The following is a 20442-nucleotide window of genomic DNA, read 5'->3' on the forward strand; positions in this document are numbered from 1 at the left end:
TATATATATACACATATATATAATGTTTTATATGCATATATCCCATCATGTCAGCAATGAGACAAACTGATTTCTAAAATGGTGGCTATTGCTATGGTTATGCAACAACAACAGCAAAAATAGTTTTGTAGATCACTATCTTCTGGAAAATAGTATCTTCATGAGAGCAGCTGTGACTACTTGCAAAAGACCCTCAAAATTAGACCTGTTGACTGTTGATGTTTACTCAAAGAAGGAGAATGTGCAAGAGGTGTTAGCATACTTGTAAAATCTATTTTTATCTTCGGTTCCTTATATCTCTTTCTCCCTTTTCCACCCCAATCCCTTCCAACACCCCAACACCAGGTAGGAAAGAAAGGTTAGTGGGGAGAAGGGGAATAGTTTTTCTTAGCCACTCCCAACTGTTCAGAGCTGTCAGGTTCCTTGGGACAAGTCCAATCCTCCTTTCAGGATATTTCCAACTTCTCATCAAATTGCATCAACAACAACCAGGAGCAGCAAAGGGGAGCACCAGAGCCTTCTTTTTCAGAACCCCCAGTCTCCTCTCTCTCTCTCTCTCTCTCTCTCTCTCTCTCTCTCTCTCTCTCTCTCTCTCTCTCTCTCTCTCTCTCTCTCTCTCCCTCTCCCTCCCTCCCTTTCTCTGGGTCTGGCTTTTAGCACCACTGAAAAAGACCAAACACCGCACAAAGTAGTTTATAGCTGACAAAGATCACCTGCCCTCTCAGGAGGCAATTATCTACTGTGGACAAACTGGAGAAGCCCCATATTCAACACGTAGACTTAAAACAAAAACATATTTACATATAACCCCAAACTTCTATAACAGGGAGGGTTACTGGATCCTCACCTAATCTCTGTCCTTGCCTTCTGCACTTCCCACTTAGCTGTATGTGATTCTACCCTTGATTGCACTGGCCATTTGGACTTGGAAGGCGCTTGAATTCCTAGAACAGGAAAGGTTAAGTAATCGGAGACGCATCCATGCAGCTATGAGGAAGTCATCACCTATGCCAGGATGAGACTCTCTGATGGTGCATGCTCCTATAAATAAACCCTCACCCACACTGTGGAACTAATCCTAATAAACTCATTGGTTCTCTAAACTGGATTAAAGTGCAATTCTATTTTTTGTTGCTAGACCCCTATTAGAAGGGGATATTTATTTATAACACCCCAGGGAAAGAGTCCCCAGAAGAGTGGAGTAAGTGAGTTTCTTCTTTTGCCTTACTTTCTTTTCTTTAAAAAAAAAATAAAAGTATTAAACATAATTTCTATGCTTGCTTCCAGCATTTGGTTCCAATGTGGTATTTTTCCCACTAAGGAAATAGAGAAATGTAGTTACCATTGCATGGAATTTAAGAGATATGAAGAAAATTAGTTTTGATTCTCGGGTACTTTGTTTACCTTGCCCTCAGGAAAATCCTCATGGAGACCGATGTTCTGGTGTCTTTTGAAATAGAGGAAATGTAGCAAATTTATTTTTTTCACCACCAAAATAAAAATGTCAGTGAAGAGATTGTACACAAACATTATTCAGAAAAAAATAGCATTAAAGGCCTTCATTTGGAATAATTCCATTCAGGTCAATGTCAAAAACAAAGGTAGAAACACTCAATTTCATAGCTTTAGTAAGTGCAAGGAAATGTTGGGTGATGGGGAGAAGGCAGAGGTATAGCAAGAACTTTTAAAGCCATTGAGGAGAGAAAAGTCACCTTGACAAAAATATTCAACCTCCTAGAGGCTCCCTAGCCAGCAAAACTTTTGGCTATGCATGATTCTGCAACATAAGCTGTGTATGCAAATTGTTACCATTTTCTTCTGACAGGTTGGTATTATTTATGAGTTTACCTACTACAACTAACCTTTTACCCTGTCATATTTCTGTGCACTTACAGAGATAATACAGCCTGCTTAGCATCTTTCCTGCAATGTGTAACATGAAACTGGAGTTACGAAAGCATCATCTCTGATAGAAAAACAACCAACTAAGCCAAGGGGTTACACTAATGATGGAAGAATCAACTTCTCAAACACCTGTGCCATTCTCATTCTGATTGTTTTTAAAAAATGAAAGAAAGAAAGAAAACTTTTTCTTTTTCAGATATGGTTTAAAATAATTAAATGCATCTATGAAATGAACAATGGCTTGGATGCTTTGACTAGTATTTTTTTTAGGGAGTGGACAGAGAAGATAAGAAACATAGAAGAGACCCAGCCCACAATATCTGTACAATCATTTCTCTTTGTTCTGCCAATAACGCTACTACTGACTTAGGCTTTGGTCAGTCCAGGGCATAGTGCTAGACACTGCTATGGAGAGACAATTTATACATCTATTTTAGAGCTTATGTTAATATCAACTGTCTTGTGTTGCCCTGAACAATCATTATGAAAGCAAGGAACTGAGGTTTTTTTAGGGTGTTTTTCTCTCTACCAGTCCACTAATGGTACATACTTATTCCAAGATTTAGATGGGTGCTTTCCTAAACACTTTGAATTACACCCATGCTTGAGAATGAGTCTTTAAAGAACCTAATGATAAATGATACTAAATGAGATGTGTGGCTAAATTAAGCATCTCTATACATGTGCACATAATTACACAGAATGTGCATGTATAATTTGCCTGCAACAGTATTTCCATCTTTACCTGAAATCCCAGGTGTCTTCAAAGGAGGAAGGCTTTGTGATGTCATCCCATTAATAGTGCCTTGTTACCATGGAGACATCTAATTCCTTCACTGAATAACATTTTGTTCTGACAATTGAAGCTGCAAATTTTCAATTAAGCTGTGGACTCAGTTCCTTCCAGTACCTACAAATTTGAAAGTTATCAAGTTCTAAGAACCACCATTTTGCCTGAAAAGGCATTTAATTTTAGACATACTACAATAAAGTATATGTACATAAGTAAATAACTTTTCAGTTCTTTTACTTTCTACATTGCATATCACATAATTCTATAATGCCAAATCCTCTCTATACAAGAGCAACTAAGAAAAATCCATCATTTGTTCATTGGCACATTTATTCAGTAAAAGCTCACACACACTTTTTTTTTACTATGTCTGGTGTCCAACATTCATATATTTTTTATTCTGACTGAGCCTGATGAGATAATTATTGTTGTATTATATGTTGAAGACAGAAGGGTCTATTATGATGAGAAATTGGAACTAGAGGACTCAGTGGATACAGACAAGGGAACTTCAAGGTCCAAAATGTCTTTGGCAAAACTTCAAAGCAATGGAATAGCCCCATCCCCCAGCAAGAAAACTACAATCCTCTTTCCTCCAGCCCCACTAAGAATATCCATGCATGATAGTCTCTGGCCGAGAGTATACTAAACAATAAACAAGTCATTGGGCTGTAGCTGAAGTGTGCAGAGACTCAAACCTGAAGCTGGAAGGGCAGAATACATAATCTACCTGAAATAATGAAGGAAAACATTTCTGGGTTGTGCCCAGTAAACAGTGCATGCCACAAAGGCTGAGAGACTTGCACAAGACAAGCATCTTTCTTTCCTTTGTCTCCAAAAGTTGTTGCCTGAAAGGATGAGGGAGGGTGGATGCAATAGGTTTGGATCACCTTAAAATTCTCAGTTATGTATTTGTGTTGATCATACAGCATCTTCTAACATTTCCCTGGGTGACTTGTGGTCAGAGTGCACATATGTTTTAGATCACTCCTACAACGGTCAAGACAAAAGAAAGCAAGACAAGATTGTGTTCATGAACAGAACAAATTTTTTAAAATCCCTTCTCTGCTGAAAAACCAATGTTGTTATTATTTTTAGCAAGGCAAAGGGAGTTCAAAGTAAGCCCCACCAGGGTTCTGATCTCGTCATGTTAATAAACAAATTTCATGAAATATATCATCTATCATTAGCCTACTTTTTAGTCTACACATCTCAGCCTAAAAGTCAATGCAGTTGTAATGTTAAGGTCCTAGTTTCTGCCAATGACAAATTTCTCTCCAATAATGGAATTTCCCAGGCTATGTACTTTTCACCAAGGTGACTTTGATCTCTAATCTCCCATACACCCAGTTTCTTCATCTGAAAATTGTGCTAATAAAAAAAATGCTTATTCATGAAGCGCTTCCTCTGTGTCAGACAATGTGATGCTTTTAACTATTAACTCTTTGAGCAGTCTTCACACCCTATGAGAAAGAAACTACCATAGTTCCCACTTTGTAGATGGGACAATAGAGTGCACAGAGGGGCAGAGAACTTGCCTAGAATCACATAAACAGTAGGTGTCTGGGCTTATGATTTAAAGTCAGGCAGTTGGAATTAAAACCTTTACTATTAGCCACTGAACAGAATTCCTGAACAGGTAACACTTTCCAAGTAAGAAGCTAATTTCAACTGTGCATCATTCAACTATTGTTTGACTCCAAGATGGCTACAAAGAGCATACGTCTTAGTCAATGGATAAATAAAACTAAATCAAATCAAGATTTTTCTCACCTACCTATACTCTGTGGCTTTAGGCCATGCCTCCTGGAGAAAAGCACTTTTGTAATTTGCACAAATACCACAGGGGCTAAAGGGGCCCTGCTCTAACCCTATATGCCAGTAAATTGAGATTTTGCTCACCATCCTTTTCAATTTGTTGCAACAACCATCTAATTATACAACCATTTAATTAGTGTCATTACGCACTCTAGTCAATGTCCCCTATTCTTCCTGATATATGGGTAGTCATTAGTGCTATTGAAAAACTCTGATTCTGGGGCACCATTCCAAACCAAATACGAAATAATGATCTCTGTGCCTGTGGCTTGAAGGAGTGAGAACAGTTCACAGCATTAAATGCTGTTGAGTCATCAAAAGCCCATTTTTAAACCTGTGAGTTAAGGAGCATTTAGAGAGCTGAACTTTGACATGTTGTGGCATTCTGTGCCTTCATCCTATATAGCTATTTCTCCCACTTTTATTTCTTTTCTAAGTACTACATCTTAAAGCAGACACTGGATGAAGTTGGGATACCTGCGTTCAAACACTGGCTTCACAACCTCACTCTCTTTTTTGACCTTGAATGCTAGTCAGTTGAGTTCTAGGGGCATTTGCTTTTCGTCTGAGCAGTACGGACAGTGAAAGAAAGGCTAGCCTCTGGCTCCATGGAGATGTTGTGAAAATAAATGAGTTGTAGAGCCGTAGCATCACTTTAAGCTCTTAGGAATGAAAGAGCTTAAAGAGACATAAGGTCTCAGTAGCTACTATTTAATTTCTTTCAGCCTTACGAGTAAGAGAGAAAGGTTCCCACCTTGGTAAATTCTGAAGAATATGGTCCCACTGCTTCATTTTCCTCATCTGAAGCTCTATCTCTTCTACATTCACAAAGTGTATTGTAATTCCCACTGTGGACTCTGGAAAATTAATAAGGATCTGCCATATCCTCAGGCAACAATGAAGAATAACCATGCCCTGCGTGGGGCGAATTACCTGCCACCAGTTGGGCATCACACAATGCATGCCCCTACAGTGACTGTGAAAAATAACTCTAATGAAACAAAGAAAGTGTTACATTGCATAAAAGAAGAAGTTGCTAGGATAAAGTCTCCAGCTAGAATATTGATCTAACAGAGTCTAAAAGTCCAGAGATATAAAACTCCCAGCATTTTATTTCAAAAGAACTAAAGCTGTATTTTGCCAGCATCGGGGATGTTCTCTCCTAAAGTCAAGGCAGCTCTGGGAAAGAATCACAAATAACCAGCCTGATACTTTGCCCTGCTTCCAAATGAAGAGTTGCTGACAGGTGATACAGATAAATACCATGTAGCCTGTCACTTTGTCTTCCTTAAGAAGGCACCATAATCCATGGAGCTCACAGAAACCCTTCTGTGCCTTCGATCCCGTTCCAACATGCAGAAGAAAAGTTGACAGCCATAGATTAAAGGAAAACACTACATTGAAGAGATAGCTCTGACTAAAGATGTATTTTGGCAAGAATTAACTAGAAAGACACATTAGCATACCGACATGTATTTCTAAACTAGGGGATAAAGCTAACATCTTTGTCTTGGTCACACTGAAGCCTACATTTACCGATAGGCTTTGGTTTTCTTCATTTACTCATTCAATAAATATTGATTGAGCCATGTAATGGAAATCCCAGGTGGTCCCATATCTGTTGTGCTCTCCTTCCTGAGGAAGCAGCTATCCAAATATAACCTGAATTTCCCTTCTGATATTACAAGAAGTTGTAGGGACCTATGTCCTCAGGAATGGGAGTAGATGGGATGATAGAGGACAAATTCAGCATTTTTCTTTCTTGCAAACCCGTACTCTAGAATCTGCTGTCTTCAAATGGTACACTAAAAAATAGGAAATTTGAGATGAACTACCTATCAGGGTCTTTCATGTGAGATAGAGACAAACAGCCGTGTTTTGGAGTATCTTTGTTATGCAGGTTAGCTAGCACCTTCATGGGTGGGTGTGCCTTTAGATACCAGATCTGTGAGATGTGATGAGGATCATGCTTAGCAGGATGAACTGACACAGGACCCCACAGAACATACATCCTGATGTCTACTACACTCTTCTATCTGGGAACCAGAACTGTCATGATAAATGCCTACTATAGTTAATAAAAATGAGACAGGACGGCAAACAGCATACAGTAGCGAACTAACATCTGGACTATTGCCATGTATTTCTAAGGCCATATTCTCATTCTTTCCTTCATAAGAACATTCTTGAATAAGCAATATGACTTGTGTAAAATTAATTTTCATCTGTATGAATCAGAAATGACATAAATAATAAGTATCCATTAGGATTGTGGTTAAAATTAAAAGGAAATTGGGACTTGGGTGGAGCAAGCAAGACCAAGATTCATTCTAGGGAGGAAGGAACGGGAGGCTACAAGGGATAGGATAACAATTGAGATGTAATCTGAATAAATTAATTAAAATTTTAAAAAAGGTTCCTTCCACTGCTGGTCTTCTATCTAAATTCCACGGAGAGAATCTGAAAGAAAATATGCAAACATCAACTTATGCAAACCATGTTGCAGGAGGCAAGTTTCACCATCATTCGCACTTATTTTAATTTTTTAGCTCCTTGAGAATTTTGTACAATGTGTTAGATAAGAAAGTCAAACCTCAGGACTAAGACTCATATCTTGTGAGAGGCTGAACTGGAATTTGTTTCAAGATGTCTGATTCCAAAGCACATCCTACAGTATCAGACACATCATAACAATTGCCAGTAATCAATTTTCAGCCACTACTCCACTGAAAACTGTACACCAAGGTCTTTCTGCAGACTGCTCTACAGGTAAAACTCTTAGGTGAGAATTTCCCAGCTCTTGACTCCAACGGATAAGCTGTTACCCTTTCCAAAGTTCTCATGGGCATTTTTGCATCAGTGCTGTGATTCGGCAAACACTGTATTATAATTCTTTCAGCTCCAGTAGTATTGAAAACTAGAATAGAACACTTAAAATAGAAAATATCTCTGTCCAGGACTTAATAAGCTGCCTGTTAATATCTAGGTACTCTATCAATAATTATCCTGAACCATGTTGGTGTGAATAAATGGTGTATATTGAAGCTGAAGTATAGAAATACCTACCAAGGTGGTTGTTTGTTAGATTGCAGCATTCTGTTTTGAAAATAAATGAATGGCAATGAAATATTTAATAAAAATCCATCAAGCATAAGAACCTAATATACAATAGCCCCATATGGGAAATAAGCATTTTCCAGAAGTTTTATGTCAATTGCTTTGACCTCAAAGACATAATGAAATGTTATACATCATTTGTAAGGGTCCAGTTCACAGAAGCTATTTTCAGCCTCAGTTGAAACTGAAATATTGGACAATTATGTTAGAACAATCACACACACACACACACACACACACACACACACACACACACACATATGGTTGGGACATCAAAAATAAAACATCAAGATGTTGTTGTTAGTTAAAGTAGGTTTAATTAATGGAAGATAAGAAAGTAAACGCTGACTTCTAAAGACCACAGACATATTTACTGTACATTTTCAGTGAGTTTAGAAGTTCAAAGCATCTATTCTTTATTCTTTCTAATTCCACATCAAAGCTCCTGGATTTCATTCCCCTATGATGGAGCTACTAATAGCAATGCTTTGCCCAGAATAATCTAGCTCAGCTTCTTTTCCTCACAAGTAGAATAAAAAAAAAGAAGTGGAAAATCTTTCTAAGATAAATGGAAAAGAACTGAAAACAAAACAAACAAACAAAGCCGTAAGCTGCATAAAGAAGCCTAAAGAAAAAGAAGGGTAATGTCTGGTGTGGAATTTACTGGCCTCTATTTAAGAATATAAAGTGATGGGGCAAGCATTTTCATAAAACTTTGTATCAAAGAAAAAAGCAGCAGGAAACTAGTAACTCAATATTCTTCCACATCAAAGAAGAAAAAAAATCTGCAAAAGAAAATTTGATCATTATGAAAAATGAGCAAAGGGACAGACAGCAAAGAAGAGATGGTGGAGAGTATTCAATTTACATAAATAGGATAATTACAGCCTGATCTCCATTTAAATTCAGAGACACTAAACTGATGTGCTCTGTGTTTATAAAAAGCACAACACAAAGGAATAGTGAAAGGTAGTTTGGTTTCAGCTTTGTTTTGTTTTAATTCTCTGGAATTATAAAAAGCGTAAATTTGCTGGGATGGTGTGCATCCAAAGACTATCATGATAAACTAAGAAGCTGATATGGAAAATAAAAAACTAGGAAGAAAACTTGGTGACTATTAAATAGGCATGAATTTGGTTAATAAATGAAGAATCCCAGAAAAATCTTGTAAGCTGTCTACATGGATTTAGCAGAGTTAAAATTATGTTTCCTGGTAAAATTAGTGAGAAGAAATTTTTTTCTGAATTGTAGATAAAGTTTACTCAAACTTCTCTTTGCACAAGTGTCCCTTTTGTCCACCTTCTCTGAACCTCTCTGTCCCCCATCCATTCACACTCAGCTAAAAACAAAAAACAAAAAAACTGACCATCAGCACCAGGGACAGCAGCCCTCAGTTTCAAGGGGGTTTCTGTTAATAACACTTAAGACAATAGGTTAATGGGTTTATTTGAACTCAGACCTTTGACTCTTGCCCCTGGGATTACAACCAAACATCAGGCATTCAATAGGCCAGAGCAAGAGTTAAAGGTTGGCTTGTTGAGCAACCCAGTTTTTTAATGTTATTACATTTATGTGTATCCATGGGCGTACATGCATGTGTTTGTGCATACACGTTCCACGGTGTACTAGTGGTGGTCAGAGCAGAGAGAGGTCAGTTCTCTCTCTCCACCAAATGAGTCTCAGGGATGGAACTCAAGCTGCCAAGCTTGCCAGCAAGTGTTTCTAGCTGCTGACCCATCTTGCCTGCCTTAAAAATAATTTTTTAAAGCATCCACCCCTCATTTCTATAAACAAGTTAAGGGAGGGTTCAAAGACTTCCTGGCTCAATTGTTCTGAAGGCTTACAAAATGTGCTGAAAGAAAACCACAGTACTATACTCTAAACATATTATTATAGTTAAAACAAATGTCATATGCAGCCACGTATGAGACAATTATATCATCCTCAATCAAAGATCATGGTTCATGACAGAAAAGTTGGGGGGGGGGGTAAAAGACTATAAAACCCAGGGGTCAGAGAGGACCAGACTGAAGCCATGTCTTCTTGTCATCATGAACTTAGATAAACTTTAATCAACACTCTAACATAGATATGGCAGAGGCATCCTCACAAATTCCCACCTCTAAATGGGAGGCTATATTCACTTGATGGCTTCTCTGCTAAGGAATGTCAGCTTAACTTAAGGGTATAGCCTCTAGTGAGTTGGCAATGCTCTGAGGGATGACTCCATGACCTACGAGTACCAGAAAGAAGGAGGAGGAGAAAAGAAGAAGAAGAGTAAGAGGAACAGGAGGAAGGAGGCAGCCGCGTGAAGCAGCCATACGATGGAGTGGTAGGGGTGGGTCAGGAAGGTGGTAGGGGTGGGTCAGGAAGTTGGTAGGGGTGGGTCAGGAAGGTGGTAGGGGTGGGTCAGGAAGGTAGTAGGGGTGGGTCAGGAAGGTGGTAGGGGTGGGTCAGGAAGTTGGTAGGGGTGGGTCAGGAAGGTGGTAGGGGTGGGTCAGGAAGGTGGTAGGGGTGGGTCAGGAAGGTAGTAGGGGTGGGTCAGGGAGGTGGTAGGGGTGGGTCAGGAAGGAGTTAGGAGAAGGGGAGATGAACATGGCCACACTGCAACCTAAGAAATTCTCAAAGTATTGTTTAAAATATTATTGTGTGTCTTAAAAAGTGTATGAAGTTGAATTAAACAAAAAAAAAGGATACTATAAGAGAAAAAAAACAAGCTATAAACCTTTAAGTTCAAGTTTTTTGCATATAGACTTCATGTATAATAAACTACATGCAGTAAGGACAGTTATGAAACAATCAAAAAAAACATATGTAAAAGTTAAATTGAAAATGTTTAGCTCATTTGTATTTGGTAACCTTGAAGAAAATACTATCTATCCTACCTAGTTTAGCCTAAAGTTTTGTACCTAAATCATTCTCTGTCATATCTTGCACTTATCAACTTAAAAAAAAACAGTTTTATAAACCTTAAAACATTTTCTTAAATCCTAAACAACATAAGCCTAACTGTGAAACTATAACTATCTAGTCTTCAACCCCATCAGAGACTTGAAAAGAAATAAAATTATTACTTACGTTGAAAGTACAGGTTAGCAGCTTTCCAAATGAGAAGATGACAGAGACAGTTTGCTGGATAGATGTTTTAAGTTGATAATGGCATGATGTGGTGGAGATTGATTTACATTCAGAATTTTTGACCACCAAGATAGGAAAGATGATTTTCTTCAAGGCTGTCAGATACAAATAGCCAAAACACTAAGAATGTAACCTTTATTTAATTCCTGATTGTGTCGTGGTTCTTCTTGCTATAGATAGTTTATTGTATATAAGTGTAATAATATAAATATACATGTAAAAAGTAAAAATTTTTAATTAAAAAGGTAATATTCAAAAAAAAAAAGAAAGAAAGAAAAGACACTGCAGGCAAGCAGCTTCCAAAACTAAGAGATGACAGAGACAATTTACTGCCAGGTCAGTCACCCATTTTCTCTGTATGTTGGAGCATCATCTTCAACCTTCTGGCACAGTATATGTGAAATACATAATTATGAAGCAGGAAATATGAAGGGCTTCCTTTTCTTGTCATGGCAGAGCTTGGCAGTCAACTCAGCCTGTTTCCAAGTCTTGTCCATTTTACACAGCATGGCACCTGTAGAAAGCGCTAAATTCAAGTTTTAAATCTCAGTTCTGCCCTTTATAAAAGGTCCAAGGAAAACTTAATTAAATATGTCAAAAAAATGCATGTAGTGGTGACAATAATGCATTCTTCCTAGAACTGCTTTAAGGATAGGTGATGGTAGGGACTGGAGGTGATTCCGTCTGTAAGGTGATTATCACTAAAGAATAGAAACTGAGTTTGGGTCTCTAGCACCCGTGTCAAAAGGCAGGCATGGCAGCACATGCAGGTAATGGTAACCATGGGGAGGCAGAGACAGCAGGACCCATGGAGCTTCCTGTCATTCAGCCTAGCCTAATTGTTGAGCTCCAATACAGTAAACATCCCTAAAAATAAGATAGAGACCCAGTAGAGGAAGATACTCTGGCAGTAAGCTGGCCTGAACCCTAAGAACAACTGACAATCACTAGTGAGCATTACTTGTGGAAGTGGCACCATAGAGCTAGCACTTTTTGAAAGATGTCTCAAAACTGCAATGGAAAGAGGAAACTGGGGGAATGTAAAATGATAGAATAGTAAAATCAAAAGAAAGATGCTTTGCTGAACCACTGAGGCAGACACCTGAGAAACAGTTCATAGCTGCTTAAATATTCTGTACCCAGAATGCTTAGTCTGGGTACAAAATCTGACACCAAATTGGTGCCTAATAAATGTTTCTAACCGATAGAAAAGAGAACACACCACATTAGGGAAGATTCATAATTTCTATCATGTACATGACTCATCCATATCTCTGCCTCACTTTGCATCATAAAGGTTGGAGAGCCAATTTTGAAAGGGATATAGGGAGATAAAATAAGAAAAATGTAATCACAAAGTGTAATCACTTTATACTACTCGCATTTGACAGGATTAACATACTCTTATATGTTAATTGTAGTGTCTTCTGTTTCGTATGTGCATATAATTTATGTTTCTAGGGGCATGATTTGACTAACAATCTGTTCAAATCCATGAAATAAAGACTATAACAGTATGTATAAATCTTTTCTTATACACTAAAGCAACCATGAACACACAACACACACACATATTTCTAGCTCTATCTTTGTATATCAAACCTCATTTTAAAAAGAAATATCTGTGATACATTATAAAAATGCACTAACTGCTAAGATGCTCCATTCCTTTTACAATATTTCCCACCTATGGCTTCAAATAGGTATTATTATTATTATTATTATTATTATTATTATTATTATTATTATTATTATTATTTCACAGTTCAGACTGGTACCCAATGTAGGATTCTCAATGCAGCTGTCCACAGCCAAATACATACATACATAATATACACAGTTCATCTATTCCTTGTCCAGTCTACTATAATTCCAATAGACCTTCAAAGGGCTCTGTGTCTTCCCAGGGACTCTGCATCTAATTTCCTCCTGACCCCTCATTTCTTGGCATACATGTTAGAACAGGTGTGAACAGATTCAGACCAGTCCATGGAGCCCATGGTTCATTGCTGGCACAAGATACAGGTTATCTTCCTGCAGCAGATAGCTCCAACAACATTTTCCAGGATGCCAACTTCCAATTAGTGTCATCTTTTACTGCATGTCCTAGGGCAAAAGTTCAGTTTACAGAGAGTAGACACCTGAGAGATGCACACTAATGCCAGAAACAGAGGCATATCAGCTTCCTTCCATCATCAAGGAAGGCTAGTTTGTCAGCTGAAGACATGGTCACTGCTCTTCAGCACAAGGTCAGCCCCTTGTTCATAAACAGAGATGCTAATTTACTTTCCAACAATGAGACCAAATGTGGCTCCAGATGTTGAGCTTGGAAGCAATTGTGATTGCTGCAAGCACATAGGGGAAAAAGAAAATCCTGAAGTTAAGACTCACAAATTGTCCTTGAGCAAAGAATGCCCATATAAATAGACAAAACCTTTTGTCATTTGAGCTCAAAGTGGTCCTTTTATAACCAAGACCTTGTTACAAATAAATTGATATATAATGCATTTCCTACAAATAGTGGACTGTATTTTCTTTCTACAGATAATATGTAAGGGAAAGGTGAGAGCCAAAGGGGAAAGAATTTTCATAAGATTATGTTAACAAAGTGTTATGAACACTACTGGTTGGTTCAATCCAATTACAGATATGTTAAAGACTATTGTATCAAGTCAATCATTGTTACTTTGTTGTTTCTGGTTGTTATATTATTCAAGATTGGTTGGTACTTTTCCTAAATGAATGCTGCAAACAGGTTACCTTGTGTGCATGGAAAACCTGCATGAAGTCCTCTCTTTAAAATGCCAGTCTTGAGCACATGGAGCCCATGAGTTCAATAGCTAAACTTAATCCAGGGACAGGAAGCACATTCGAGGTCCTTTGTTTCCTTACACAGGCCTGGCCTTGCACACAGATGCTGCCATATGCGACAGCCCCATGAGGTTTTTTTTCAGCAAGATTTCTGGCCTGCTTTGGTATGCTCTTTGAGCCCTTATGTGTACCTTTCTCTGTTGATTTTCTATTAACCTTCTCAACCTCTTTCATATATAATTTTAATGGTATAAACCCATAAGCTACATCTATGAATCAGAAATATACTTCTTCATTCTCCCCAATCTTTTCATGTTTTATATATAACAAGGCCAGGTCATCATCTTGACTTACTTTCTCCAGTACAAGGGGGAAAGAAGAATGGACATCTACAGCCGACTCTCACACAGACTACTTCTAGATACAGACTCACTTTAACAGTTACATTTTGGTGGTTCTCCTTCCTCTTAAGTCTATTTAACATGTGACTTTTATCTATAAGAGATGAGACAAAACAAGAGTCTTGTTTGTGAGGGAACCAAAAAGCATCCTGGCGTATGGAACTTGGTACATTTGATTGCATATACCTCCCTACTGTGCATGCCAATCCAATGAGGGCTTATACTGGCTACTTGAATGGCCCCTGTCCCCATTTATTCACCTATAAAAACTAAAGATTAGGTAATATGAGGCAAATTGGTACATTAAGCGAAAACATCAGACTATAGAATCTCTCAATATTTAGTTCTAGTCAAATAGAAGTATTTGTTGTAGCCTAAATGTTATAGATTATATTTTCTGAAATTACCACAGCAACAACTCTGATCCCACTTGCTTTCCCAGGATTTTGCTACTGTAAGACTCTGCATTCTTTTCTTCTGATCTGGACAGTCTTCTATGTATTCCTAGGCAAGTAGTATACTATAGGAAGAAATCTTTATGATTTCCAGGAGCAGATACTAAAGCAAATACAAGTTGTCCTGGCTCTGAGAGTGATGTTTTTGGAACCCAGACATTCCACTGTAAAGAACTGTGGGACTTGTGTCCCTGACATATTTAGATGTCATAGCCACAAACCCCAAACACCAAGTGCATGCATCAACAACCCTTCAATGACTGCAACTGTACGAGTAACTTTTATTCACATGATGTAATTGTCGTCTTCCAGGCTTACTGCCTCTGTCTGCTAACCTAGGCTTAGTCCTGGAAGCTTCTAGCCTCCATTCAATCTAACCTTGGCCTAGAATGTTTTCAGCCTCTAGACTTACTGCTGAATTAGCTCACTCTTTCTGGCTCTTTCTGAACTCTGGTTGGCTGGTTCAACTCAGCTGTTCTAACACAAACGCCTCTCCAAGCTGACTGATTCAAACCCGCTTCTCTCAGCTTCTGACTGAGTTGTTCTGCGTGGCTTCAAGCTAACCCTAGATATTTAATCTAATCTTCTGTCTCCTTCTCATTCCCTGGCTCATTCTGTCTTCACCTGTATCTAGCTTGTATTCTTTTCAACCTGTCTCTATAAAACTCTCCCAGTGAAACTTCCTCCTCCTCCTCCTCCTCCTCCTCCTCCTCTTCCTCCTCCTCCTCCTCCCTTTCCCTCTGTGCTGCTCTCTCTTAAGTCACCTCTCTTTCCTCTCTGTTTTCGAGAGAGTTGGACATATCCTATTCTGTCAAATCTTTCTTGGATTGACCACTTTGTGTCCCTCTCAATTTGATGTCACTTTCAAACATGGGTAATGTCCTTCTACAAACTTATTTTACCTTCATTGTTTGATATTAAGGATGGATATTAAGGGCATGTTTCCTTTCTAATCAGATCACTTAGACCTCCTAGAAGGTCTTTAGATTTGATTACTTGCCAAAGAAGCTATATTGCTGGACGAAAATTCCTCTACATTCAACTTCCAGCCACCTTTGAACTGCTTGATGTAGCACCAAGCCTAATCTTACACACTAAATCATCCAGGTTCAGACCAGGGCTATATGGAATATAAACAGAAAGGAATATTATATAAGCAGGGAAGGCATGAAAATGTTCCTCTGAATTACAGTAGATTGGAAAATAGTTGACATAACTGTCTTCTTCCCACCTTGTACCAACAGAATTGACTGGTATTCATACTCACTTTGAGATAAAAGACGAGCAACCTTGTAGATTGCTAACATGTCTAACTCACACATCTCTTCACAAAATATATACCCTCACTGTTTCATGTTATAGGATTTAGGAGTGAATTTGTTGTGCAATTGATAATTAGAACACCAAATCTCAGTTAGTTAAATGTATTGGTAAGGTTAGAATAAAACAAAAATCAAATTACGTTATATAAGAATTTTAAAATACAAAGAAATTTGTGTGTTCTCAAAAACCTCCCAATTTTTCTGCTTTCTTGAGCTCATTCATGGTTACGGCTTGAAGGCAGTCCAGTTTAATGCTGCCCTTTCTACAGTATGACTATGAACAAAACTCAAGTTTAATGGGTTCAGGGTACTAAGGAAACAGATTAGTGCTTTGTTTTTCAACGCTATGAGAGTTCAGTTCCATGCTTCCAGATTGTTTTCTGCTTGTTTATTCCTTCCTCCTTCATATAAAGCCTGGTCTGAAACTTCTGATACTGTCTGAAAATGTGCACAAGGTTAAAAGACCAGATGATGGGATGAACTGAGATAATGAGGATTTTTTGGGAATGTGTAAACTATGAAATCCACAGATGTGACTGTAAGCAAGAAAGAGAGCAAATAACTTGAGAATGAAGCTGCTGTTTTTACCCCAGTCATTTTTCTGAGTAAGAAGTGCCCAGACATTCCATACCATAGATCAATGAATTTTGCCGGAGCCTGTACTGGGCAGACAGAGTTCCACATAATCATTTTATCTTGTTAGGAGCTAATCTATTATGATAGACTCTACACAGATAGCCCATCAATTAGAAGATGTCATATCACATAACTAATTTCAAATTATTAGTTATTGATGTGGCAATAAGAGTGTTGACATGGTTATCTGTCTTTTTTCATTGCTGCTAGCTATGCAAAATGTTTAAATTGGACGTAAAAATCCTTCTTTTTTTTTTTTTTAATGTTACAGCACTTTTCTAACTTCTTCATAGATGTCATCAAATCAGAACTAAATGTTGACCATCAAAACAGTTCAAACACGAATTGTCCTTGGCTGGTGCTATAATTTGAGCAGGGCCCCTGGGCCAAGATCAAGCCATCATAATGTTCTTCTTGTAAGCTTCTAGGACCCTCTGGATCCTTCTATTTCCCCATTCTCCCTTGCTTCTCTCATCTAGAGTCCCAATAGGAAGTCTTCCCCTCTGTCCCACTTTCCTGGTAAGTGAAGACTTTCATGGGACATGCCCCTTGGGCTAGTGTCCAGATATAAATGAGTATATACCATTTGAGTCTTTCTGCTTCTGGGTTAACTCACTTATTATGATCATTTCTAGTTCAATCAATTTGTCCACATATTTCAGGAATTCCTTGTAAACTTCGAACCCCTACCCAGATCTACCCAATGGACAAGACATTCTCCACAGTTGAGTGGAGAGTGTGGACTGACTTTCACATGAACTCTGGTGCCCCATATTTGACCACATCCCTTGGACGGGGAGGCCTGGTGGCACTCAGAGGAAGAATATCAGGCTACCAAGAAGAGATGTTATACTCTATGAGCATATACAGGGGGGAGAAGGCCCCCTCAGTCACAGTCATAGGGGATGGGAGTAAGGGGAAAATGGAAGGGAGGGAGGAATGGGAGGATATAAGGGAGGGGATAACCACTGAGATGTAATATGAATGAATTAATAAATAAATAAAAATTTTTAAAAACATGCTGTATTTGAAATAGATTTTGGTGAATAAAAAGTAGATAAATTCTGTTAACTTGATCATCTATAGCTATTTACTACAAACAGTGCAATGACTTCTACTTTAAAAAAAAAACTCTTCCCTCACAACAAAGACAGGTTTTGTTCTACTTTTTCCACAAACCATTGATTCTCTTGTTCTTGGAAGAGAAAGTCAAGAAAAACATGAACTATGTGTCTCGTGTGTGTGTGTGTGTGTGTGTGTGTGTGTGTGTGTGTGTGTGTGTGTATGTGTGTGTGTGTGTGTGTGTGCATAAGTGCACATGCATGCATGTGTGTATGTTGTTTGTTGTACTAGATCTTTATTTTTTACATATATATTTATATTATTATACATATATACAATAAATTACCTCTAGTAAGAAGAACCATGATGCAATCAAGAATTATATAAATGTTACATTCTTAGTATTTTGTCTATTTGTATTTGACAGCCTTGAAGAAAATATCTTTCTCATCTTGGTGCATCTAAAATTCTGAATAAATATATTGATCTCCATCACATATTGTCATTATCAACTTAAAACATCTATCTAGACCTAAAAACATCTTAACCCCTAAACAACTAAGCTTCATTGTAAAACTAAGCTACCTGGTCTTCAACTCCATCAGAGACTTGAGAAGGAATAAACTTGATTACCTGAGTATGCTGGGAGTGCAGGTTAGTAGCTTTCAAAATGAGAAGATAACAGAGACAGTTTGCTACGTGAAAAGTCACCCCTAAACTCTCTATAACATTGGAGCATCTTCTTCAGCCTTCTGGCTCAATATATCTGACAGACATTATTTGTGAGGCAGGAATTATCAAGGACTGGCTTAACCTATCTGGGCAGAGATTGGCCATCAACTCTACCTGTATCCAAGCTTGCCCTTTTTTAGGCAGAATTCTGTCTGGGGTAGAAATGAGGACAATTTGCCCAGTGCCTTGTTTGCCACATTTGAAGCCATCTCCATAAGGAGGTTCTTTGATGCTCATCATCCTCTTTGAGGTGGGCTGGGTGTTGCCAGGAGTTAACCTGTCTCATTGCCAGTGAACCTTTAAAATAATAAAAACATTTTAAAATACCATATTCTGCATGTCTCTGAGGTTTTTAAAGACCTTATCTAACTATCTTTATCTTTCTATAGAATCATATCTATCTGTTGCACCTAAGATGTATATTTTTGTGAGAAAAGTAGACTAGCAATTGACATGGCCATGATTTGATCAACTAACAATTAATTTGTATAACTATTTATCCTAAACAGCCTTCAGTAGCACTTTCAAAGTATTGAAAGTAAACTTTGTATTATAATTGAGTTACATTGGTTCAATAGCTCATATTAGAGTATAAACGTGTGTGTGTGTGTGTGTGTGTGTGTGTGTGTGTGTGTGTAGTGCGTGCATGTATGTGTGTGTGAAGAATAATCTTACATTTGAATTCTATACCGCTGTATCTAGAATTAAACTTATTTTGCATCTATATACACAATTCTATACCAGTGAATTAAAAATAACCTTGTGAGTGACCATTGAGACATTAAGTTGAGGAGTAGATTCACTAATCTACTTTTTGTTCTATCTTCCCTATATATTTCCATTTTCCCCCTTCTCTCTTTTTAACCACTAGATCTCTCTAGGTACAGAAATACTGTGTATGAAGTTAGAATATGGGAAAGTGGGGGTGAGTGAGTGAAGGAGTGGTGATGTAACAGAAGAGAAGCTGCCAGGCACATTTACTGTCTCTGCCTGGGCTCCTTAGAAGACCTGAATTAAATGGCTAAGGTCTAAGGGAAGGGAATTATTTTCTCATTTAACAGAGCTAAATGTTGGTCTTGGCCAATGTGGTGGGGCATCTGAGATTGCTCTTAGAATGATAAAGTTCATCTGGGGGAAAAGCCAAGGAGAAGGAACAGCAGCGTCAGTATTTGACAGTCAGACAACAAAGGAAAATGGCTTTAGGAGGTGAATGAAGCCAGAAATGAAACTGGCAAAGCTGAAACATGAAGGAAAAGCATGAGGTAAAATACTTTTGTTTTGTTTTCCTTGGATTTATAGTGTGGTTGTAGATGTTTCTCTGAAATAAAAGCAGATTGGAAGGGCATTTGAAAACATCTTCATACATTCCTCAGTGTACTGACAATTTTCCATCACACACTAGCGGGAAGTTAATGGTTTGTTATAGCATGCAGGATGCATGTATGTCCTCATAACTCACAGCCAGGTACTTTGTTCTTGCCTATGGATGTGAATTTCCACTGCATTTAATCACCGGCTCTGTCAACCCTGGGTGGTTACATTCCCAGATGGTGGCTAACTGCAAGGATTGATAGTCTTCCAGACAAGTTAGGAGTTTGTACACCCGTGTTGGTTCCAAAAAGACTATACCTAGAGTTCTTCAAGGCTCTCTTTGTCAATAGCATCTCCTTTTCTGGAGTAATGAAATAAAGCCTCAGTTTCTATAAACCCGAAACTGCATTAAATGCCACTCTTCCCAACAGTATCTTCAGTTGGTTTTATTTTTTAAGATTTATTTTATACTCTTTAATTATTATGGGAAGGTCTGAGTTGGAATGTGCATACGTGGGTGAAGACAAGAGCTGATTGATGCCCCATAGCTAGAGCTACAGGTAGTTGTGAGCAGTTAGTTTTGGGAATCAAATGTGTATCTTCTGAAAGAGCAGCATGAACCCCTAATCTCTGAGCCATCTCTCTAGCCCTGCCCTATTGCTTTTGGAAAATAGAGAAATGGCTAGAAACCAGAAAATTAGCCACTATTTTGCTAAGTTGAGCCAATAATGACTTGATCACATTATAAGCTAAACAATGATCAGGTCTCAGTCTTGTATTCAAATGAAATAAGATCAGAAAGGGCACATCAATTAATTACACAATACCAAATATTCAGCCCTAAATATACAGGTGACATTATACAGACAAAGTGAGAAGGTTGTGCTTATTATGTACTTAGGTGTGTGTGTGTGTGTGTGTGTGTGTGTGTGTGTGTGTGT

The sequence above is a fragment of the Acomys minous genome (assembly GCF_964271855.1).
Source record: "Acomys minous genome assembly, chromosome: 8".
NCBI lineage: Eukaryota > Metazoa > Chordata > Mammalia > Rodentia > Muridae > Acomys > Acomys minous.